The following is a 25861-nucleotide window of genomic DNA, read 5'->3' on the forward strand; positions in this document are numbered from 1 at the left end:
ACACACACACACACACACACACACACACACACACACACACACACACACACACACACACACACACACACACACACACACGCACACACACACACACACACACACGCACCTGCTGTAGCTCCTTCAACTTCTTGTGATAATGCTCTAGCTTCTTGTGCAGGTGGGTGATGGTCTGTGCAGACTTCTGGTTCTTCTTTTCAAACACCTGTCTGATACGGAAAGCCTGATGCCTATTGGCATTGTGGGTCAGCTTGAAGTACTCAGCCACGTTGTTATCTCGTGCCTCCTGTTCTATGCGAATCTGCTCAGTGATCTTCAAGATCTTCTGCTGCAGCTGCTCCAGAGCAGTGTGTGTCCATTGGGCCTCAACAACCACTGACTCTTCAGCCCCCCTGGCCACAGCTCCCACCTCTGCCACAGCCCATGCCCCATCTATGCTGATGTGAGAGGCGTCAGAGGCGCCATGGCTGGCTGAGGGGGGCAGGCCCAACATTGTCCCCTTGCTCTAATCCAGCTAAAAGGGCCAGTGGTGGGGAGGCAGGTGTGATAGAGTGCTGGTAAAGAGAGTGGAGTGAATATAATTTATGCGAGGGCTGCATTAGACAGTAAAATATATTTTTAAAGCAAAAACCCATCACAATGACAGATGTGGTGATTCTTTCCTCGCCCAACCTCCAGCCCCCAGTCTCAGATCTTCAGCATGGCTCATATACAGTAGGCTCCTGACAGAGCTGCCTTCAACGATGTGTATAAATACCATTTTAACAGTGCATAAACTACTTCTAAGAAATCATGATGTACAGTGCATTGATTCTTACCATAACCAAAAATCTGTACTATCAATTCATAGATTTCCCCTCGGTTCAGTGCTAATTTTAACGAATGAAGTATCCGGTTGATTTTGGGAAAATATGAGTACAACTGTCTTACCTTTAAAGAAAAAATAAATACATAACTGCATAGTTCAAATTGCCATAGCTTCAAATTGTTTTGTAGACCACTTATGACATCACCAGGTTACAGGATTTTCCTTCTATGGAATAGAATGTATCTGGTAATTACACTGATTATGACACAGCACTGAACAACATCAAAGCCATAGAGAGTTTGGACAACTTTTTGAACGTATAGACGTTCAGTTACGTAACATTTCTTTTTCAAATTTACATAGCATTGTTGAAACAATCCCCATTTAATGTTAATAGGGACGTGACATGGCTACCATAAAATGTTGCAGTGTTATGTAAATGCATCACAATGCTCATAGACAGTCAGTTTTACCGTATATTTTAAATAATCCCCATGTAATGTTAATGGAGAGCTACAGTAGCATGGCTGTCATAGAATGTTGAAGTGTTAAGTAAATACAGCATAATGCAGAAACTGCATTGGCCCAACTCTTTAAATACATAGCTCTGTACAACATTGAGTATGTTCACATGCATTCGAATTATTTGATATTAAACTGATTATGCAATATTCATGTAAACAGCTCAAGGTCAAAATCGAAGTAAGCATACGTGTCCCGCCCTGACCTTAGTATTCTTTGTTTTATTTCTTATTTTGGTTAGGTTAGGGTGTGACATGGGTGATGTATGTGTGTTTGTACTGTCTAGGGGTTTTGTAGGTTTATGGGGTTGTTTACCATCTAGGTGTTTATGTATGTCTATAGTTGCCTACATTGGTTCTCAATTAGAGGCAGCTGTTTATCGTTGTCTCTGATTGGGAACCATATTTAGGCAGCCATCTACTTTGGGTATTTCGTGGGTTACTGTCTATGTGTTAGTTGCCTGTGTCAGCACTATATTTATAGCTTCAGATTCTTGGTCACTTTGGATTTTCTTTTTTCCTTGTTTTGGAAGAGAATAGAACGTGAGTCGGGTGCGCCATTCTCCTTGCGGAGATGGTGCAAAATCCATCAACACGATCGGTCCCTGGGATTGGGCTGGCCAACGCGATTCGTTTTGCTTGGAAGGAAAAGGAGTTGGAGCCTTTAGGATGGGAAACTTTTGGAAGGATAATATTGATGGGGATTCTAAAGATGACGGTGAAGGACGAGTTTTGTTTCCAAGGCAACTCGTTGGAGGGAGCATACGACGTGGCACTAAATACAGAGGAGAAACACGATGATATCCTGAGAAGGGCAAGAGCAGTGGGAGGTGAGAGGCCGATGAGCCACTACGAAATAACAAGCCTGGCGAAGAACAACTTTAGGGTTGTAACTGTCAACATTTACAACCCATATGTTAAAGACAAAGAGGTGAGGCCCTTTCTGGGGAGATACATGGATAACGTCTCCTCAGCTAGGCACCTCAAAGACTCCCTTGGGTTTTGGAATGGGAGGAGAGGCTTCCAGGCCCTCCTCAGGGAGGACCCAAAGGGACATGGTGGCTACCTCCATCCTCCTGCTATGTTCTCCCTAGGGGCTGACAGGGGGACGTTGTTTTATGCACGTCAGCCCCCATTTTGCAGGCGCTGTATGGCCTATGGACACATTTTCGCCTCGTGCAGCATGAGAAAATGCAGATTTTGTGGATCTGAGGATCACGAGGCGAGGGATTGTGACAAGCCTAAGGCGTGCCACGGGTGTGGCTCGTCAGCACACCTGTGGCGAGGGTGCCCGACTCGTCAGAGGTCATATGAGTCTGCGGCTGGGGGGGGAGCAGGAGCGGGGGATGGGGGAAGAAGAGGAGGGAAAGGAAGCACGCCTCATGACCAGAGTACAGGTCCAGAGGGGAAGGCCGCAAGGAAGGAGGAGGAGCAAGAAGCGGCGGATGGAAGAGAGAAGGAAACGGAAGGCACGGGAGTAGGAGAAACAGGAAAAGTGGCGGAAGAAGGCAACCGAGTGGAGGAGCATGAGAGAGAAGAAAGCGAGGGAGGAGTGTTGGAGAAGGAGACGGTGGAAGAGCAAGTGGAGTGGGGGGAAAGTGCCCTGGTGGAAGAGATGAGGGGTATGGTGGAGGAGCTGGCGGGGGGGAGGGTGGTATCTCTCCACTACCGCCATCACCAAAGAAGAGAATGAAGAGGAGGGTGCGATTGGCCGACAGTGAGAGGGAGGGGATGGCCAAGAGAGTGATGGGGGTGGGAGAAACTTCTGGGTTGCTGCTGTTTTCCCCAGGCCCTCAACTTCTGTTGGATGGGGACACACTTAACAAGACTCAGGACTGGGTACAGGAGGAGGTGGGGAGTTTGTTTGGGGACTCAGCCTCCCCGATTTTTTTCCAATCCAGCTGCAGCACTGGGGAGGGGGAGGATTGTGGGGGTAGACCAAGGGTGCAGGGCACCCCGGAGCCAAACACTATTCCTGCATCCTGGGTTGGTGAGATGGAGGAAGAGGGGGGGATGTCGGGAATACGGATGGTGTTCTCACCGGTAGATATGGAGCAGGGGAGCATCGGGTGAGTCTCCTGTTTTTTTTTCTGTCTGGGTTTAAAATTTGAGTGTATGACATGTTTTTATTTTTTCATGGGTTCTAATTTTACTTTTGTTAGTTTAAATGTAAGGGGTTTAAGGGATTTTGTTAAGAGGAGGGCGGTTTTTAGTTATTTGGAGGGTGTGGGGTTTGATTTTTGTTTTTTACAGGAGGTTCACCTGAGGGATGGAGGGGATGTTAGTAGGTTTAAGAGGGAGTGGGACAAGGGGCACGCATGATCTGTCCCATCGGGGTGGGAGGTAGAGGGGTACCACATTTCTCCCTCAAGCTGGACACAATGTTTGTTTCTTTCTTGTTAACGGAGCTTGCTCATCCAGTGATACACCCGTCCGGTTACCTCCTGCGGGTGTTCTTCTCGTATCAGGCGAGAAGCGTAATGGTGTGGTCTAATACGGGTCCTCGGGCGGAACAGCTGCCGTGGCACTTTGGTCATGCGGCCAAGTGGCTGCGTGCGCACCCTGAGGTTGAAGTTGCCCGAGTAGGTTTAGATCACAGGTACCTGTACGAGGAGGTCAGAAAGGCAGGGAGTCCGGCACCTGTAGTGGGCATCTCGGAAGTGGTCTGGGAGGGGGTGCAGGCGCGGGGTCTGGACAACAGGCTCAATGACCTGAATTGGTTGAGCCTCCATAAGTGCGTGCCGGTACGTTCCATCTTGTACCGGTATAGTTTGGTACAATCCCCCACCTGTCCAAGATCCTCTTGTGGCAGGGAGGAGACTGTGCTCCATGTCTTTTGGGACTGTGCCTTTGCCGGAGTAGTATGGGCTAGGGCACAGGTGTTGTTAGGTTTGGTAAGGGGGGATTTTGTATTGACGTGGGCCAGGTTAGAGAGAGGTGTAGGGAGAGCGAGAGGGACGGATAGGGACAGGTTTCTGCTCTGGTTTCTCATGAGTCTCTTTAAACGGGGGCTGTGGGAAGCCAGGCAGAACATGGTGAAGACAGGGAGAGATTGGGGGGTGGAAGGGATAGTGAGGAGGGTGGAAGGAGATTTGAGGGGGAGGATGAAGAGGGAGGACAGGAAGTGGGGGCAGCATGCTGCTCAGGAGAGATGGAAGGGGGGTTTAGGGCTGGGTGTCATTTAGATTTGTAAGGGGATAGATTAGGGACGGGGAGATAGGGAAAGGTATTTGGTAGGGTGACTGGGAGGGAAGATGCTCCCCTGAGGTTTTGTTTGGGGTTTATGTTTAGTTAAATTAGTTTAATTAAAATACCATCTTTTGAGTATGTATGAAAATTATGAGTTGTAAAGAATGAATGGTTTTGAAGATAATAAATTATTTTTTATAAAAAAAAAAAAAAATTATAGCTTCAGATTCTCGGTCACTTTGGATTTTCTTTTTTCCTTGTTTTGGAAGAGAATAGAACGTGAGTCGGGTGCGCCATTCTCCTTGCGGAGATGGTACAAAATCCATCAACACGGTCGGTCCCTGGGATTGGGCTGGCCAACACGATTCGGTTTGCTTGGAAGGAAAAGGAGTTGGGGCCTTTAGGACGGGAAACTTTTGGAAGGACAATCTTGATGGGGATTCTAAAGCTGACGGTGAAGGACGTGTTTTGCTTCCAAGGCAACTCGTTGGAGGGAGCATACGACGTGGCACTAAATACAGAGGAGAAACACGATGATATCCTGCGAAGGGCAAGAGCAGTGGGAGGTGAGAGGCCGATGTGCCACTATGAAATAACAAGCCTGGCGAGGAACAACTTTCGTGTTGTAACTGTCAACATTTACAACCCATACGTTAAGGACGAAGAGGTGAGGGCCTTTCTGGGGAGATACATGGATAACGTCTCCTCAGCAAGGCACCTCAAAGACTCCCTTGGGTTTTGGAATGGGAGGAGAGGTTTCCAGGCCCTCCTCAGGGAGGACCCAAAGGGACATGGTGGCCACCTCCATCTTCCTGCTATGTTCTCCCTGGGGGCTGACAGGGAGACGTTGTTTTATGCATGTCAGCCTCCTTTTTGCAGGCGCTGTATGGCCTATGGCCACATCTTCGCCTCGTGCAGCGCAAGAAAATGCAGATTTTGTGGATCTGGGGAGCACGAGGCGAAGGATTGTGACGAGCCTAAGGCGTGTCACGGGTGTGGCTCGTTAGCACACCTGTGGCGGGGGTGCCCGGGGTGTCATACGCGTCTGTGGCTGGGGGGGGAGCAGGAGCGGGGGATGGGGGAAGAAGAGGAGGGGAAGGAAGCATGCCTCATGACCAGAGTACAGGCCCAGAGGGGAAGGTCGCAAGGAAGGAGGAGGAGCAAGAAGAGGCGGATGGAAGAGAGAAGGAAACGGAAGGCACGGGAGTAGGAGAACCAGGAAAAGCGGTGGAAGAAGGCAAGCGAGTGGAGGAGCATGAGAGAGAAGAAAGCGAGGGAGGGGTGGTGGAGAAGGAGACGGTGGAAGAGCAAGTGGAGTGGGGAGAAAGTGCCCTGGTGGAAGAGATGAGGGGTATGGTGGAGGAGCTGGCGTGGGGGACGGTGGTATCTCTCCACTGCCGCCATCACCAAAGAAGAGAGTGAAGAGGAGGGTGAGATTGGCCGACAGTGAGAGAGAGGGGATGGCCAAGAGAGCGATGGGGGTGGGAGAAACCTCTGGGTTGCTGCTGGTTTCCCCAGGCCCTCAACTTCTGTTGGGTGGGGACACACCTAACAAGACCCAGGACTGGGTACAGGAGGAGGTGGGGAGTTTTTTGTTTGGGGACTCAGCCTCCCCTATTTTTTTTCCAAACCAGCTTCAGCGCTTGGAGGGGGAGGAGTGTGGGAGTAGACCCAGGGTGCAGGGCACCCCGGAGCCAAACACTATTCCTGCATCCTGGGTTGGCAAGATGGAGGAAGAGGGGGGGACGTCGGGAGTACGGATGGTGTTATCACCGGTAGATATGGAGCAGGGGAGCATCGGTTGAGTCTCCTGTTTTTATTTTTTTTCTGTCTGGGTTTAGTATTTGAGTGTATGACATGTTTTTATTTTATTCTTACATGGGGTCTAATTTAACTTTTGTTAGTTTAAATGTAAGGGGTTTAAGGGATTTTGTTAAGAGGAGGGCGGTTTTTAGTTATTTGGAGGGTGTGGGGTTTGATTTTTGTTTTTTACAGGAGGTTCACCTGAGGGATGGAGGGGATGTTAGTAGGTTTAAGAGGGAGTGGGACAAGGGGGAGTCGGTTTGGGGTATTGGGGGGGTGCACTCATCGGGGGTAGGGATTTTGTGTGGGCACAGGGAGGTAAAAGTGGAGGGTTCTTTTGTGGTGATGCAGGGGAGTGTTATAGGGGTGGATGTCACAATAAGGGATTGTACATTTAGATCAGTGGTGGTGTATGGGCCACAGGTGGTGGCAGACAGGAGGGAGATGGTGGACTGTCTGGCGCCCCTGTGTGTCACAAATAGGAAATTAGTGATAGGGGGGATTTTAATATAGATTTAGGAGTAGGGGGGATAGTAGTTTTCACATACAAACCTTATATGTCCGAACTCAGAATCAAATATGCTTCCCAAAAATGGTAGAACCATCATTTTGATTGCCAATTTTGTGCATTTATCAGCGTCATCAGGTAGTCTGATTTCTGATGTATCCATGTAAACAGGATTATTAGAGAAATCACTTTTCTTGCAAAGCATGAAAAGGTTTTAAACAAACTATTACATTAATAAGACTATCTACAATAAACACATTGTGCGCCTGTAACCACTCATTGTTTTAAACCCTCTATCATCCAGAAGGTGAGGTCAGTACAGGTGCATCGAAGCTGGTACCGAGAGACTGAAAAACAGCTTCTATCTCAAGGCCATCAGACTGTTAAAAAGCCATCACGAGCAGATTAGAGGCTGCTTCCTATAGGCATAGACTAGAAATCACTGGCCACCTTAGGTAATGGAACATTAGTCACTTTGATAATGTTTATATATCTTGCATTACTCATCTCATACAGTTGAAGTCGGAAGTTAACATACACTTAGGTTGGAGTTATTAAATCTTGTTCAACCACTCCACAAAATTCTTGTTAACAAACTATAGTTTTGGCAAGTTGGTTAGGACATCTACTTTGTGCATGACAAGTAATTTTTCCAACAATTATTGTTTACAGACAGATTATTGCACTTAAAATTCACTGTATCACAATTCCAGTGGGTCAGAAATTTACATACACTAAGTTGACTGTGCCTTTAATCAGCTTGAAAAATTCCAGAAAATTATGTCATGACTTTAGAAGCTTCTGATAGGCTAATTGACATCATTTGAGTGTGCTAAAAAATACTTTGGGTGAGAGAGATGAGTGACGAATTACCTAAAAGACACTCCTCTTATAGGTCCCGCCTTCGCTCTATCTCCATTGGCCAATTCCACTGCTCTGCTGTCATTGGACACTTCTTGGTGTTCGTTGCTTGCTACCGGTGCCGTCTCTGGTTGGCTGGGAATGGCAAAACTTGGTAGCGTCTTGTTAGCGCACGGCAGAAATGTCCTAGATTCACCGTTGCCAAGCCGATAGTAGTTGTATTATATACTAGTGTCATTCCTTGCCCTGAACAACCATGTTTTTGTTGGAGTTTGAGCAACACCCAATGGCTATTCTACGGCATTCTTTGTTAAACATATTGTATAGTCAAATATGTAAAATGGACTACAAACTCTCAGCGCCGAAATAGCTCAGTTGGGAGAGCGTTAGACTGAAGATCTAAATGTCCCTGGTTCGATCCCGGGTTTCGGCAGCTGGTGGGAGTTTCCATTTTTTTGCCTTGCTTTCTTAAATTTCCTTATTACTCGGAAACGGCGACAGTGGGACTTTCGATCAACCCTAGTACCTGAATCCATTATGTAATAACGTTGCCGTTATATCATGTATTGAATCCAGCAAAAATACGCTTGTAATTTCTGTAGGCTACTGTCAATAAAGCAGCCTCAATAATGATGTTACAGAATTTCAGCAGGGGGCGATGTTGACCTATTAATTTACTGTACTCTCAGTTTCCACTCAGGCTGCTCTTTGACTGTGGCCTGTGTAATACCAGACTATTCCATCTCCTTACTCACAGGAGGGTTCAGCTGTCTAATGTTCATGCTTTACAATACAACAGAGTGGACGGTACTCACAAATACAGTAAAATATTGTTTTATTATGACAAAATAGATCCAAGGAGGTTGGAGTTAAACAGATTACAGCAGCTTGGACAAACAGAACAAAGTAAAGTAGCTTGACCCCTTTTCTCTTGGGTTCTTATTACTAAACCCAGATGATGACAGTTTAATATGGGTTTTATTTGCATGGCCATTTGAAGCACCATTGTAACATGGGCAGGAACATTCCAGTGACAAAAAAAATAATTATAATAGGTTATGAATGGACAACCCAGCCCAGTTGCAATATCTTCCACAGACCTCTCCCCTGAGATTCAACTCTGAGTGTACCATATCAGTGTACCATATGAGTGTACCATATGCGTGTACCATATGAGTGTACCATATGAGTGTACCATATGAGTGTACCATATCAGTGTACCATATGAGTGTACCATATGAGTGTACCATATGAGTGTACCATATGAGTGTACCATATGAGTGTACCATATGCAGCCCATCAAATACAGCAAACTGACTTTATATTTTGCACATGTTTAAAGACACTCATATTACGTCTACTTACAACAGGTTAACTTATGAATAATTTACAATTGTAGGTTGGCGGTTTCTCATAGAGCATGCAACCAATATCAGGAAATAACACTGATCACATGTTTGAACCTTTTACTGCAGTGGGCTAAATCAGGGTCACACAGAGTGATTTATTGGTAGTCTTAAACAAATCTACTTTTAAACAAAAGTATACATCTAACACACATGGTTATGGGCTTTAAAAAAATAAGACACCTGTACCATGTCAGATATATTACATTGTTATATTTCATCCCAATATTACACTTTGTATACATCACAGATACTGAAATATAATAAAACTGTTTGACATAGAAACAACAATATGAAATAAAACACAGGTAAAACATAATGTTGACTGCACTGGGCATTTAAGACCAGATCCTGCATCCCTCCTGGTTATTGAGTGATTTCCCAAGGCACAAACACAAATACTGACCAGTCATATCTGTCCATTTAATCTTTATTGCAGGGTAGGGTTTGGGCACTTACACATAACCATGTGTATGTGACTAATACAATTTGATTTGGGTAGGGTTTGTTTGTGCTGGAAGGATAAAGTACTGGTCTTCTGTTTCTCACGCACATACTTTCTCTGGAATTGATTGTTAGTGTACATGCCCTATGTATTATACTGTACTATTTTTATTTTATTTTTTTACCTCTATTTTACTAGGCAAGTCAGTTAAGAACAAATTCTTATTTTCAATGACGGCCTAGGAACAGTGGGTTAACTGCCCATTCAGGGGCAGAACGACAGATTTTGTACCTTGTCAGCTCGGGGATTTGAACTTGCAACCTTCCGGTTGCAAGTTGATGGGCCCTGTTGATGATGTGAAGACCTGTTAGCATTCAGTTCTAGGAGAGGTACAGTAGCATGATAACTCAGCTGGGGGGTCCTTTATCTACAGTTGTTTTGATTCCCAAAGCACTTTATGTAATATTTGTTTGGCCAATAACTCCTCCTATAGAGGTGGTGTTTACAGTAGCTCGACTGTACAACTCCAGTGATTAACCTGTTGAGTGTAGGGGGCAGTATTTTGATGTTTGGATGAAAAACGTACCCAAAAGAAGCTAGAATATGCATAAATTGTCAGATTAGCATAGAAAACACTCTAAAGTTTCTAAAACGGTCAAACAATGGTCTGTGAGTATAACAAAACTGATATTGCAGGCGAAAACCTGAGGAAAATCCAACCAGGAACTGACTCTTATTTTGAAAGCTCCCTGTTCCATTGTATGCCTTCCCTCCATTTAAAGGGATATCAACCAGATTCCTTTCCCTGTGGCTTTCAAATGGTGTGAACAGTCTTTAGACATAGTTTCAGCCTTTTATTCTGAAAAATTAGCGAGAACGATCACATCACGTCAGTGGATGGCTGTGTGTCCCCTGAGTTTTGCATGCGCAACAGCTTGGAGCAGACATTTTCTCTCTCTCTCCTATTGAAAAAGCTACCGTCCGGTTGAAATATTATCGATTACTTATTGTAAAAACAAGCTGAGAATTGATTATAAAAAACGTTTGACATGTTTCTACGAACTTTATGGATACTATTTGGAATTTTCGTCTGCCCGTCATGACCTGCACGAGCCTGTGGATTTCTGAACAAAACGTGCCAACCAAATGGAGGTTTTTGGATATAATAATAAATAATCACAAACGCTTGATTTGCTTTCGCTGTAAATCTTTTTTGAAATCTGACATACCAGGTGGATTTTTAACAAGCTAAGCTGTGTTTTGCTATATTGCACTTGTGATTTCATGAAAATTTAATATTTTTAGTAATTTAATTTGAATATGGCGCTCTGCGATTCAAAGGATGTTGACGAAAATGATCCCGCTAACGGGATGGGTGCGCCAAGAAGTTAACTCCTACCACCATCATCAGAACAACTAGTAATGCCAGCAGCCTGCTGTGGGCAGGGGAGGGGATACACTAATGCTATGATGCTTTGAATGTGAAATGGCTGAGATAGAAGGGGTAGATGAGGCCTCATTAAGCACAGATGTAAATTTGGTGTCACTGAAGCAGTGCGTACATTTACACTTATCCACAGTCACTCAGCACTAACAGTAGAAATGGCTTTTCTAGTCTGTCCTGTGGGTCTTATAATAAGCCTGGTAAGCAAGGATAATAGCTCACACACAGCTGGCCTGACCTGCCCTTACTGTATACACTTAATATTGCTCTGTGGATGATTGGTCAGAGATACTGTCTTCTGTTGAATCATGTACTCTCAGAATCTCCCTGTATTTGTATGCCCACAGAGCCATTTGTTAAATGTCAGTCTAGAGATGTCTAGAGATGTCTAGTCTAGTAGATTTAAATGTCACACAATGGTCTGAGTGGCTGAGCCAGCGAAGCGGGTAGGGGACCGGATGAACCTCTCATTTCCTTCAGCAGAAGCCCCAAATAGGCTCACTTCCTCATAAACCCCCTCTATATCTTAATACACTTCCTCTATCATAGATCTGGTAGAATGAACTTGCGTAGACCCTATTCTACTAGCAAGGCTAAACATGCCACGTGCTGTAAATCACCCTTGTACTTGAGTAGGAGAGGAAACAGGATGGCTGTCGCCTAAAAGGGTTTGAGGCAACTAATGTTTCGCTGTTGGAGTGGTTTCTGGAGGTCAAATGGTTCCTAGACAGGAGAGAGAGGAAGAGATAGGCACACACAGCCATGCACACAAAACCTCTGTGATGTGTCTCCTAACCCGTACTCTAGACATTCCACCTCTTTACTTTCAAACTAGAGCCTACCCACAGGGCACAAACTGGTTGAATTAACGTTTTCAATGCAATTTGCCAAGGTATTGTAACGTGGAATCTATGTGTAAAATACACTGGATTTGCAAATAGTCATCAACAATTCCATGGTATAAAACCAGATAACGGGACAGTTGGGAAGATTCCCTGTCTTAGGTCAGTTAAGATCACCACTTTATTTTATGAATGTGAAATGTCAGAATAATAGTAGCGAGAATGATTTATTTCAGCTTTTATTTCTTTCATCACATTCCCAGTGGATCAGAAGTTTAACTGAATGAGTATTTGGTAGCATTGCCTTAAATTGTTTAACTTGGGTCAAATATTTCTTTGTCCCCATGTGCAGTTGCAAACCGTAGTCTGGCTTTTTTATGGCAGTTTTGGAGCAGTGTCTTCAGGTTATTTCAGGTTATGTCGATATAGGACTCATTTTACTGTGGATATAGATACCTTTGTACCTGTTTCCTCCAGCATCTTCACAAGGTCCTTTGTTGTTGTTCTGGGATTGATTTGCACTTTTCGCACCAAAGTACGTTCATCTCTAGGAGACAGAACGCTTCTCCTTCCGGACATTTATGACGGCTGCGTTGTCCAATAGTGTTTATACTTGCGTACTATTGCTTGTAGAGACGAATGTGGTACCTTCAGATGTTTGGAAATTGTTCCCAAGAAGGAACAGGACTTGTGGAGGTCTACCATTTCTGAGGTCTTGGCTGATTTCCTTTAATTTTCCCATGATGTCAAGCAAAGAGGCACGGAGTTTGAAGGTAGGCCTTGAAATACATCCACAGGTACACCTCCAATTGACTCAAATGATGTCAATTAGCCTATCAGAAGCTTCTAAAGCCATGACCTAATTTTCTGGAATTTTCCAAGCTGTTTAACCTCTCTAGGGTATGTGGGACGGTAACGTCTCACCTCGTCAACAGCCAGTGAAACTGCAGGGCGCCAAATTCAAAACAACAGAAATCTCATAATTAAAATTCCTCAAACATACATGTATTTTAGACCATTTTAAAGATACACTTGTTGCAAATCGAGCCACAGTGTCCGATTTCAAAAAGGCTTTATGACGAAAGCAAACCCAACGATTATTTTAGGTCAGAGCCAAGTCACAGAAAAACACAGCCATTTTTCCAGCCAAATAGAGGAGTCACAAAAAGCAGAAATAGAGAGAAAATTAATCACTAACCGTTGATGATCTTCATTAGATGACACTCATAGGACTTCATGTTACACAATACAGGTACCCCTATGTTTTGTTCGGTAAAGTTCATATTTATATCCAAAAATATGAGTTTACATTGGCGCTTTATGTTCAGTAGATCCAAAACATCCGGTGATTTTGCAAGAGAGCCACATCAATTTACAGAAATACTAAATGTTGATGAAAATACAAGTGTTATACATGGAATTTTAGATCCACTTCTCCTTAATGCAACCCCTGTGTCAGATTTCAAAATAACTTTACGGAAAAAGCAAACCATGCAATAATCTGAGTACGGCGCTCAGACGACAAATCAACCCAAAGAGATATCCGCCATGTTGGAGTTAACAGAAGTCAGAAAAGCATTATAAATATTCACTTACCTTTGATGATCTTCATCAGAATGCACTACCAGGAATCCCAGTTCCACAATAAATGTTTGTTGTGTTCAATAATGTCCATCATTTATGTCAAAATTCCTCCTTGTTGTACGCACGTTCAGTACACAATCTAAACTCACGGGGCGCGCAAGTCCAGCGGAAAGTACGGACGAAAAGTCCAAAAAGTTCTGTTACAGTCCGTAGAAATATGTCAAACGGTGTATAGAATCAATCTTTAGGATGTTTTTAACATAAAGCTTCAATAATGTTCTAACCGGAGAATTCCTTTGTCTGTAGAAAAGCAATGGAACGCGAGGTAACTTTCACGTGAACGTGCGAAACTGAGCTCGTGGCTGCTGGCAGACTTCTGAAACAAGGTTCTAAAGACTGTTGACATCTAGTGGAAGCCTTAGGAAGTGCAACATGACCCCATTTCCACCATATCTTGGATAAGCAAGGATAAGAGTTGAAAACCTACAAACCTCAGATTTCCTGATTATTTTCTCAGGTTTTTGCCTGCCATATGAGTTCTGTTATATTCACAGACATCATTCAAACCGTTTTAGAAACTTCAGATTTACAAACTTGTTTTCTATCCAAATCTACTAATAATATGCATATCCTAGGATCTGGGCCTGAGTAGCCGGCAGTTTACTCTGGGCACGCTTTTCATCCGGACGTGAAAATACTGCCCCCTACCCCAAAGAAGTTAAAGGCAGAGTCAACTTAGTGTATGTACACTTCTGACCCACTGGAATTGTGATACAGTGAAATAATCTGTCTGTAAACAATTGTTGGAAAACTGTATTGTGTCATGCACAAAGTAGATGTCTACTGTATTATAATAGGTTATGAATGAGTGGTTGAAAAATGAGTTTTAATGACTCCAACCTAAGTGTATGTAAACTTCCGACTTCAACTGTATATCAAGCCTTTTTTTACATTCTAAAAGCTTCATTGTTAGATTATTTTACCTACTCCTATAGAATTGGTAGTCAGTCAGGTACTCAGCTGGGAGGTCTGATTTCTCAATTTTTAAAACAAGACCCAGATGGCAAAGATAAAGTCCCAGTCTATATAAAGAAAAGGCCCCTTACACTTCAATGCTGTGACGCAAATGTACTAGCGAAATGCATAGCACTCAGAATTACAAGAGTTTTACCAGGTATTGTTCATCCTGATCAGACAGGTTATTACCTTAACCTTTCATGCAACCATGAAGAGGTAAACATGTTTGAAAAAGGGTGTTTTGTTCTTAAATGATATTGGAATGGCAGAGTTATGTCCTTCATGGAGTCATCAGAAATGTACGGGAAGGTCTGCTCAATCCAAGAGTATAACCAATTAATTACAGCATTACCCCAAAAATGGAGGAGGCAGGTGGCAATGGAAGGAGGTAGGAAACTGGTCTGTCTGCCCAATATAAAGGATTAAAACTGGCTATGAAATAAAAATAGGAAAGTATACCAGTTTCATTTGAGGACCAGGATGTTGACAACTGTGCCATACAGATTGCAAAATAGTTGGGAAGAGATTTTTGATGTACCGATTCCATGGTACAGGGTGTCTGAGTTGATATATAAAACAACGCAAGATTCAAGACTTCGTGCTTTTCAGCTAAGATTTTATATAGAATTCTTACCACCAACAAAATGTTGAATATTTGGGGCATAAAAAAATCTGCGAAGCTCTGCAGATTTTGTTGTGAGGATACAGAATCAATATACCATTTATTTTGGTATTGCCCTCAGGTAGCCTGTTTCTGGACTCAGGTTTAGCAATGTCTGAAAATGCATAGCAATGATCTAAAATTGACCCTAGAAATAGTACTGTTAGGAGATCTGGAGAGACCGGGTCAGTCAATTACTAATATACTAGTACTCTTAGTAAAGTATTTATCTTCAACTCGCAATCTGTGGAAACTATTCGATTAGATTAAAATTGTGTGTTAAACATCACATCATGTGGAATTGGAGACAAGTGTGAGTGGAGTTGTTGTGCGGTAGATAGAATGATGGTCAAAGGCTACATAAATGATGGTCAAAGGCTACATAAAACATTAGAAAATGTATGTTTGAATGACACTGAGGGGCAGTGTTTTTACAACTAATGCCGGTTTGCCTGAGGCTGATGCCGTGCAGGTGTTTGTACACATGCATATACACACACTCTCATTCAAGTAAACGCATACAAAAACACACACATACATGTAATAGTGCCAGACATGGACACAAACATATACAGCTGGCATTGCTGTTATGATTTTAATTGTGCATATATAACAGTCCTTTGTTTTTATTTATAAATGCATTCTATACATTTTTTTTGAATTATTTTTTAATATATTTTTTAGCATTGTTTGCTGTTTTCTTCTGTCTTTCTCTTTTTTCTCTTTAGTTCATTCTCTTGGTTGTTGGTGCATTAGGGAGGTTCTTGGGGGGTGGGGAATGGAATTAATTGTATTTTTTATTTTCATTTTTCTTCTTGGGGGGGGGGCTGTGGGAGGGTTCTCAAATGGTTGAGAGACAGCTATTGGGGAACTGTGGGGGGGATATTGGAGGGTTCGGGTTCACATTTTTAGCCTGGTGGTAGATCTGTCAACGTGCCCTTGAGCAGGGCATTGACCCTGGATGCTTCTGTGTGTCGCTCTGAATGGGAATCTGACTGGTATGATGACTGGTATGGAGTTGTTAAGCGGCTTCACTTCAAGTATATTGCATGTTTTGGATATTCAATAAAAAAAAAATAATAATAATAAAGTTGTATAAATAAGCACATTTAGCCATGATAACACATTTAGGTGAGGACTAAACCAAAAATCAAGCAATGTTTTTCCAATGAAATGTTGTGAAGTTTTTAGATGGTTGAAAGCATAGTGATAACATGTTGGGAATTCTACAAACTTTTGGCTGTCATTTTAAGTGGGTGAATATAGGTTGTAATCTCATTGCTCAATGTCTCAACCAAATTTTTACCCAATTGTCCATGTTGAAATTACGTGGCGTGCCCAGGGGGTAATACTCTCATATAACAGCCCACATATAAAAACACACCCACATATGCGCACACACCCACTCACATGCACAGACATGCAAAAGTGCATGCTAACATGCACACACACCACAAATGTTTTTTTTCCCTGAGCTGGCAGCAAGAGCACTCAGCAGCCTATAAACAGTTTGTTCACTGACTCCCTGATGACAAACACACAAAGGCTCCCTGGTGACACCAGGACTGCTGCTCAGAACCAGGTCGAGACACCCACACCACAACAGACTGACTTTGCTTCCAGGAACTACAGAGGTGACATTTTCTGGTACTATAACAAAACAAATAATACACAAACATACACAACAACAAAATCTAATGGAGGTTTATGTCAACATGCTGCAGAGCTAGTTAGTAAACAATTAACTTAGTTTACATCAAGCAATGATTGGGTTAAGTTTTCTAGCCACAACAGAAATTCCCCTCACCCAAACACAGGTATGTGCACTGACTGTGAACTCTGTGAAAGTTGAACTGTCCCTAGCCAATCACACGCCAGATGTACAACATGTTCTTTTACAGAGCGACCAAAATAATAGATTCCTGGAAGTTCTCTCTATGTTGTTTTGGCAGGGGTGGGTTGAGGGAGAGAGATAAAGAAAGGGGGGGGGGGGGTTGGAGGGTAAGATGGTACCAAGCCAAATATTCCAACGCTGACATCTTTGAGACTTCACGCTCATTGGAAATTGACTTTGTAATGCAACATACAGATGTAACATCTTAATTTGAGACAGTTTACTACAGCAGGAAAATACTCCTGCAGCAACAGGAAATGTCAATTATTATAATTATTTGGGGAAAAATGGGGTTTTCGTTAGGGCAAATCAAGTCTGACATTTTAAAGTGTAAATTATTTACTTTTGAAGCCTATTTAAACCTTGAATACACAACAAGTTAGCATTTCCTGCTGTCCAGGAACATTTTCAGCAAAAAATGGGTGATCAAATTAAGATCCTACATCTGTAGACCAAATGTGTATTCAATAGTGAATTTAGCTTTAGCACTGAAACAGTATGATCTTAAAGAGAAGTAGAGAATTGTTGCTTGTTGGTTTCATTAATTCAGTGTCTCTGGGCAAGCCTGTGGCACAAGGAGTGTTAATTCAGTTCACCACTACATGTAAATCTGAGATCATCTCCATCATCATCATTTCACTTACATTTTAACAGACACTTTATCCATAGCAACATGCAGGAGTTATTAAAGTTAAGTTTCTCACTCAAGGGCACATTGACAGATTTTTGGGATTCGAACCAGAAACCTTTCGGTTACTAGCCCAACGTAGAGTGACGGCATATTCTGTTTTGTGCTGTGTATCAGTCAGTGCATTGAACTTGGAGTCAACCTTTCTTCAGTTAATCAGTGTGTTAATCTGTACCTTTAGACAGTGCCATGGAGATCCATCTTTCTCCCTCCACACCCTGCAGCAAGACAACCTTCCACCAGCAGAAAGAACAGAATGCGAGTTATGTCTTATTTCTCTTCAACTGAGAAAAATGATCCCATTGTGTAATGTATCTGCTCTGTGAGAAACATATCTGACCCACACACACTCCCACACACTCACAGCGGGCAACAGAGGTGCATTGTTTCATTTTGTAATCCATCCGCTCATCATCAGTGGCGTATCAGTGATGTGCAACTCATTTCAATCCTGTTTTCCATACAGTTTTGTATTCTGCATTAAATCAGCATTGAAGTGCCCAAACCTGTCTGGCACATATTTGAAACATGGACCAGAGGAGGCTGCTGGGAGGAGCTATAGGAGGACCTGCTCATTGCAATGGCTGGAAGTTAGTGCAATGTTCAGAGAAAGTCGCTCTTATCATTGTTTTGTTCCAAAACAGGGGAGAGGGTATACATATTGAAAGGTTCAAATGATTCCTAAATGACCCACCATCACCACAGCATAGTCTGATTTGATAATATTTTGATGTGGCAATTTATATGGTTTTAGAGATATTTAGGAAAATGCCAAAACCCCTATCACACATCTGTTTTAGCTACCCAAGCAGGGTTATTTTGATTGGCCTTTTTTTCTAACATAAATCTGACACTGATTGCTTTATCACCCTTCCTTTAATGTTATAAGGGCTTTGCACTGTTGATGTAGGGAGGTGCAATATGAGATGCTATGTGGCATGACTTGGTGGTTGTAATTTTCCTTCCGAGGGACTTCCAATACTAAGGGTAGGGCCAAGAATGTGGTATGTCTGTCCATTGGCTCTTGTGATGTTTTTCTAACATGGCCAGAAGGAATCTTCAGTGTGCACAGGCACAAGAGGCTATTCCTGGATGTGGTCTGTTGTTAGTGTTGCTGTGATCTCTGGTTTATATCATTCCTCCTGCAGCTGTGTCTTGGTCGGCTGGGAAATGAAGACGACACAGAACAGGGCGTGGAGAGGGTAGTGTGTGAAGTATGTTCATTCATACGTGTGTGTGTGTGTGTGTGTACATCAGCAGAAACCCTAACTCTTATTACCCCCCCCCCCCCCCCCTAAAGGTCTGTGAGGAGGACATATGACCATAGTGACCACTCCAGTAAGTCCTCTGATGACAGATAATAACTGGTATGCCAAGGCCAGACAGTAAGTGAGGTAGAGAATATAGAGAATACGGCAGCTAGACCATCTTTAAACAACTATCCCACCGTCAACCACACCACACCTCACAGACACAAGGATGAGGTGCCATTTTTGAGAAGGCCGGAAGGATTAGAGTGTATGAATGTGTCACAGTGACTTTGTGAGGTGGCATTTAGTGCGTGTGTGATAGTGCGTCTATTGGCTACAGATGAGAGGTTTGGTAAATAGCAGTTGAGGTGAGCTAGGCAACCAGAACTGGTGAGACCTGCTCATTGTCCTGGTCCCATGGGGTGTTTATGTAGGCCTAATGCTGTGTACTCAGTGGCTCAGGGCTGTGTTTACACAGAGACAGCAGCTCTTTCTGCCAGGAACACACAGGAGACAGGGAAGGAGAAACAGAAATATGAACAGGGAAAAAGAAAGGGAGAGGGAGAGAGGGCGTGTGAGACTGTGTGCTGTGTGGGTGGTTTGTGGATCCATGTGTGTCGTGCTGGTGGCATTGGACCACGATGATAGCCCTTGGACAGATGAGTCCTCTGCTAAAGGCACTAATTACCAGTGCTGCTGTCCTAATTATCAGGATCCATTGTTACATTCTCGATTTCTGAGGCTGGTAACACTAATAAACTTATACTCTGCAGCAGAGGTAACTCTGGGTCTTCCTTTCCTGTGGCAGTCCTCATGAGAGCCAGTTTTATCATAGCGCCTGATGGTTTTTGCAACTGACTTGAAGAAACTTTCGAAGTTCTTGAAAATTTCCGTATTGTCTGACCTTCTTGTCTTAAAGTAACGGACTGTCGTTTCTCTTTGCTTATTTCAGCTGTTCTTGCCATAATTTGGACTTGGGCTTTTACCAAATAGGCCTATCTTCTGCATACCACCCCTGCCTTGTCGGGGCGGCAGTGTAGCCTAGTGGTTAGAGCGTTGGACTAGTAACCGGAAGGTTGAGAGTTCAAACCCCCAAGCTGACAAGGTACAAAATCTGTCGTTCTGCCCCTGAACAGGCAGTTAACCCACTATTCCCAGGCCGTCATTGAAAATAAGAATTTGTTCTTAACTGACTTTCCTGATTAAATAAAGGTAAAAAAAATAACACAACTGATTTGCCAAGTGTGTCTTAGTCGTGCAATTTCACAACTAACTAGTATTTTTGGAGCAGTTTTTCTCAAGTGGAAAAATGTACATGAAAACGAATCGGCTCTCATTGAATGACAACAAACATTTAATTGAAGAATCCCACCCATAGTTTCCAGTCCTACTAGGAGTTGTACTTTTGACCAATCACCAACGAAGGGGCATAGGCTTCTGCTACCGAACTTCGACCTGCCTAAAGAAAACATTTTTTGTGCACGAACACCATAACAAACAAAAATGTCAAAAAAATGTCTTAACATATGCGCAAACTGTTTCGACTGGGAAGGCCATTGGTTACTCCCATATATGCATATATAACAGTGCAGGATCCTCAGAGGAGGTAGGGGAGAATCATGCTCCCCAGTAAATTTCATTAGATTTTTTTTGTTTACATTTAAAAAGTTATCCTTTTTACATAACACTATAATAAATATAATCACATGTCACCAAATAACTGATTAAAACACACTATTTTGCAAAGAAGGCCAACAGTAGCCTCAACAGCACTCTGTAGGGTAGCACCATGGTATAACCGGAGGACAGCTAGCTTCCGTCTTCCTCGGGGTACATTGACTTCAATACAAAACCTGAGGCTCATGGTTCTCACTCCCTTCCATAGACCTACACAGTAATTATGACAAATTCCGGAGGATGTCCTCCAACCTACCAGCATGAACTGACATGTTGTACACCCAATCAAAGGATCAGATAATTAATCTAGTACTGAAAGCATAATCTACAGCTTTCTAGCACTGCAGTGCATGAAATATAGTGAGTAGTTGACTAGTTTACAATTTTGAACAAATCAATTTCTTTCAAAATGAAGGAAAAGCAAGAGAGAAATAGAGAGGGAGTGTCATTTTTGTTTTACTTTCAGCTTCACTGATTTAACTAGCAAATGCAGCTATCTAGTTTAGCCTACTGAAATACACTGTTCAAACAGAGGGATGCTAGGTTAGCAAGCTGGCTATGACTATCCAACAGAACACTGGAAGTCTTCCAAGTCAAGGTAAGCTTTTGGTTTTATTCATTTATTGCCACCGGGCCCTGTCGGTGTAACTGTTTACTGACTGTACACTAACGTTACTGCATGATTGTAGCAGGTTTACTAATGCATTAGTTATTTTAGCTATGTTACTTTAGCTAATATGGTGATAATGATGTAGGCTGGGTGTAGTGGTTTCACTTGGAAAGGTTTTTTCACCTGGTCACATACAGCTGACGTGTTGTGCACTGAAGTCCACAAGCGTAGGGAAGAGGTGAAAAGAGGAGAGTGCATAGATGTGAGAAGGAATACAACGTGGCTGCTATGAAAGTGAACTGTGTTTACGCGTGATCAGGGGAGTATTCATTCCCCTGATTCTGTTGAAAAACATTTCTTAACGGAAGCAAACGGAACAAAACAGGGACAAACATACTTGAATTTGTCCAATAGAAACTTTTGTTTGCAACTCATTTTACAACCTATATCAGCTAGATGCAGGCAAGAGTGTGCAAGGCAGTATTGAATGTCACAGTCTGTCCATGTGTCACTGTCTGTCACCTCAAATGTGTCTCTCGAACTGTGTGCACCTACATTGGAAAATGTAATTCATAGGCTAGGTTGTAGCAACCTCATTACGGGTATATGGAAAATCCGACTATCATGTAGTGGCCTAAACGTATCGCTGTTACATTGAACTGGATGAATGGAATATCCAATATGCTGTAATAGAAACAAGGCCATGCTTATGAAAAACCGCCACTGATGTATAAATTGGTTACTCCCCCTGACACACACATGGGAGATGTTCGGCATAAAAAGTGGTATGTGAATCATAACATTGTCTGTATCAAATGTAGCAAGCTGTCTAATGTAATATTTGTAAACTAATTTCTGTTACAATTTAACCACCGCATTTCCCATACAAAGGCCAAAGCTTGTGCTGCTGTCTTGCCCAAATTAGCCAACTCAACACACTAGATAGTTTTGGATAAAACTTTAGACTTTCCTCTGTAGATGGATTTTAGAAAAAGTTCACATTTGAAGTTCAACTGTAGCTAATAATACTCATATACAGTGGGGCAAAAAAGTATTTAGTCAGCCACCAATTGTGCAAGTTCTCCCACTTAAAGATGAGAGAGGCCTGTAATTTTCATCATAGGTACACTTCAACTATGACAGAGAAAATGAGAAAAAAAAAATCCAGAAAATCACATTGTAGGATTTTTAATGAATTTATTTGAAAATTATGGTGGAAAATAAGTATTTGGTCAATAACAAAAGTTTATCTCAATACTTTGTTATATACCCTTTGTTGGCAATGACAGAGGTCAAACGTTTTCTGTAAGTCTTCACAAGGTTTTCACACACTGTTGCTGGTATTTTGGCCCATTCCTCCATACAGTTCTCCTCTAGAGCAGTGATGTTTTGGGGCTGTTGCTGGGCAACACGGACTTTCAACTCCCTCCATAGATTTTCTATGGGGTTGAGATCTGGAGACTGGCTAGGCCACTCCAGGACCTTGAAATGTTTCTTACGAAGCCACTCCTTCATTGCCCGGGCGGTGTGTTTGGGATCATTGTCATGCTGAAAGACCCAGCCATTTTTATCTTCAATGCCCTTGCTGATGGAAGGAGGTTTTCACTCAAAATCGCATGATACATGGCCCCATTCATTCTTTCCTTTACACGGATCAGTCGTCCTGGTCCCTTTGCAGAAAAACAGCCACAAAGCATGATGTTTCCACTCCCATGCTTCACAGTAGGTATGGTGTTCTTTGGATGCAACTCAGCATTCTTTGTCCTTCAAACACGATGAGTTGAGTTTTTACCAAAAAGTTATATTTTGGTTTCATCTGACCATATGACATTCTCCCAATCTTCTTCTGGATCATCCAAATGCTCTCTAGCAAACTTCAGAAGGGCCTGGACATGTACTGGCTTAAGCAGGGGGACACATCTGGCACTGCAGGATTTGAGTCCCTGGCGGCGTAGTGTGTTACTGATGGTAGGCTTTGTTACTTTGGTCACAGCTCTCTGCAGGTCATTCACTAGGTTCCCCCGTGTGGTTCTTGTGATCATTTTGACCCCACAGGGGAGATCTTGCGTGGAGCACCAGATCGAGGGAGATTATCAGTGGTCTTGTATGTCTTCCATTTCCTAATAATTGCTCCCACAGTTGATTTCTTCAAACCAAGCTGCTTACCTTTTGCAGATTCAGTCTTCCCAGCCTGGTGCAGGTCTACAATTTTGTTTCTGGTGTCCTTTGACAGCTCTTTGGTCTTGGCCATAGTGGACTTTGGAGTGTGACTGTTTGAGGTTGTGGACAGGTGTCTTTTATACTGATAACAAGTTCAAACAGGTGCCATTAATACAGGTAACGAGTGGAGGACAGAGGAGCCTCTTAAAGAAGAAGTTACAAGTCTGTGAGAGCCAGAGATCTTGCTTGTTTGTAGGTGACCAAATACTTATTTTCCACCATAATTTGCAAATAAATTTATTAAAAATCCTACAATGTGATTTTCTGGATTTTTTTTCTCATTATGTCTGTCATAGTTGAAGTGTACCTATGATGGAAATTACAGGCCTTTCTCATCTCTTTAAGTAGGAGAACTTGCACAATTGGTGTATGACTAAATACTTTTTTGCCCCACTGTATATATATATGACACTAATGGACATTGACTCTGCTGTGGGTCTAGATTCACCAGTAGGTATAGAGTGACCATAAGGCAGTATCTTGATACCAATGACCCATGCCATTGAATGGTGTGTTGGATAGGGAAAGGAAGGGGATAGGGAGAGCTCTGACACACTCAGCTGTGGCGTAGACAGACAGTGTCACCCTGAGAGAGGACGGAGGGATTCAGACCCCCCTCTCTGTGCCTCATGTTAAGTTTGGGCCGACCCTCTAAGTTTTCTGCTATCAGTTATTGCTAGTCTGTGTTTCAGACCTGGGATAAATATAGTTTTAACTATGCTATGTGGAAAGTAACTGTTTTTTCCATTGGATTGGCTGCTACTGTATCAACTAATGGTAGGGCTGTATCTGTAACTGCATGTAGAAGAGCACACACAATCGCTTATACCATTCCATGGCATCCCTCACATACGCTCAGAAAAAAAGGTGCTATCTAGAACATTAAAGGGTTCTTTGGCTGTCACCATAGGAGAATAACCTTCCACGGAGGGTTCTACCTGTAACCAAAAGGGGTTATCCTATGTGGACAGCTGAAGAATCCATTTGGGACATTTTTTCTAAGAGTTTAGGTTAGCTATGGGAGGTATCGGCTAGTCTATAGGAGGTATCGGCTAGTCTATGTGAGGTGTAGGCTAGTATATAGCTAGAGCTCGCTGGTCAGGAACACCTCCTGGCCCTATCCATAATAACCATGCATGGTATGGAGGAATGGATCTAAAAAAGTAGAGGAGTTGATCAGAAAACCAGTCAGTATTTGGTGTGATCACCATTTGCCTCATGCAGCATGACACATCTCCTTCACATAGAGTTGATCAGGCTGTTGATTGCGGCCTGTGGAATGTTGTTCCATTCCCCTTCAATGGCTGTGGGAAGTTGCTGGATATTGGCTGGAACTGGAACACCCTGCCGTCGATCCAGAGCATTCTAAACATGCTCAATGGGTGACATGTCTGGTGAGTATGCAGGCCATGGAAGAACATTTTCAGCTTCCAGGAATTGTGTACAGACCCTTGCGACACAAGCCATGCATTATCATGCTGAAAAATGAGGTGATGGCAGCAGGTGAATGGCAATCTCGCCACGGTATCTCTGTACATTCAAATTGCCATCCTTAAAATGCAATTATGTTTGTTGTCCGTAGCTTATGCCTGCCCATACCATAACCCCACCGCCACCATGGGGCACTCTTTTCACAACGTTGACATCAGCAAACAGCTGACCCACATGACGGAATACATGCTGTCTGCCATCTCCCCAGTAGAGTTGAAACAGTGAAGAGCACACTTCTCTAGCATGCCAGTGGCCATTGAAGGTGAGCATTTTCCCAGTGAAGTCGGTTATGATGCCAAACTTCAGTCATGTAAAGACCCTTTTTCGGTTGTGCAGACACCCACAGTTCCATCTGCTGTCCGGGTGGCTCATCTCAGACCATCCCGCAGGTTAAGAATCCAGATGTGGAGGTCCTGGGCTGGCGTGGTTACATGTGGTCTGAGGTTGTGAGGCCGGTTAGACATACTGCCAAATTCGCTAAAACGACGTTGGAGGTGGCTTAGGGTAGAGAAATGTACATTAAACCCTCTGGCAACAGCTCTGCTGGACATTCCTGCAGGCAACATTCCAATTGCACGCTCCTTCAAAACTTGAGACATCAGTGACATTGTGTTGTGTGACAAAATTGCACATTTTAGAGTGGTGTTTTATTGTTTCCGGCACAAGGTGCACCTGTTGAATCATGCTGCTTAATCAGCTTCTTGATATGCTACACCTGTCAGGTGGATGGATCATAATGGTAAAGGAGAAATGTTCACTAATAGGGATGAAAACAAATTTGTGCTCACAGTTTGAGAGAAATAAGCTTTTTGTGCATATGGAACATTTCTGTGATCTTCTATTTCAGCTCATGAAACATGGGACCAACATGTTCCGTTTATATTTTTGCTCAATATAGCTCAAACAGATATCTTTACCCTGGCTCTTATGATAGGCTGGGCCAGT

General features: G+C 43.0%; 1 non-coding gene and 1 pseudogene across 1 annotated transcript; one reads left to right on the forward strand and one right to left on the reverse strand.

The window, feature by feature from the left end:
- LOC135541560 (transmembrane and coiled-coil domains protein 2-like) overlaps positions 1-25861 on the reverse strand; it is a 44379-nt pseudogene that overhangs the window by 1729 nt on the left and 16789 nt on the right.
- trnaf-gaa (transfer RNA phenylalanine (anticodon GAA)) lies at positions 8048-8120 on the forward strand. The gene has a single exon. It is a non-coding gene; the product is annotated as a tRNA-Phe (tRNA).

This window comes from Oncorhynchus masou, chromosome 6 (assembly GCF_036934945.1).
Source record: "Oncorhynchus masou masou isolate Uvic2021 chromosome 6, UVic_Omas_1.1, whole genome shotgun sequence".
Classification (NCBI taxonomy): domain Eukaryota; kingdom Metazoa; phylum Chordata; class Actinopteri; order Salmoniformes; family Salmonidae; genus Oncorhynchus; species Oncorhynchus masou.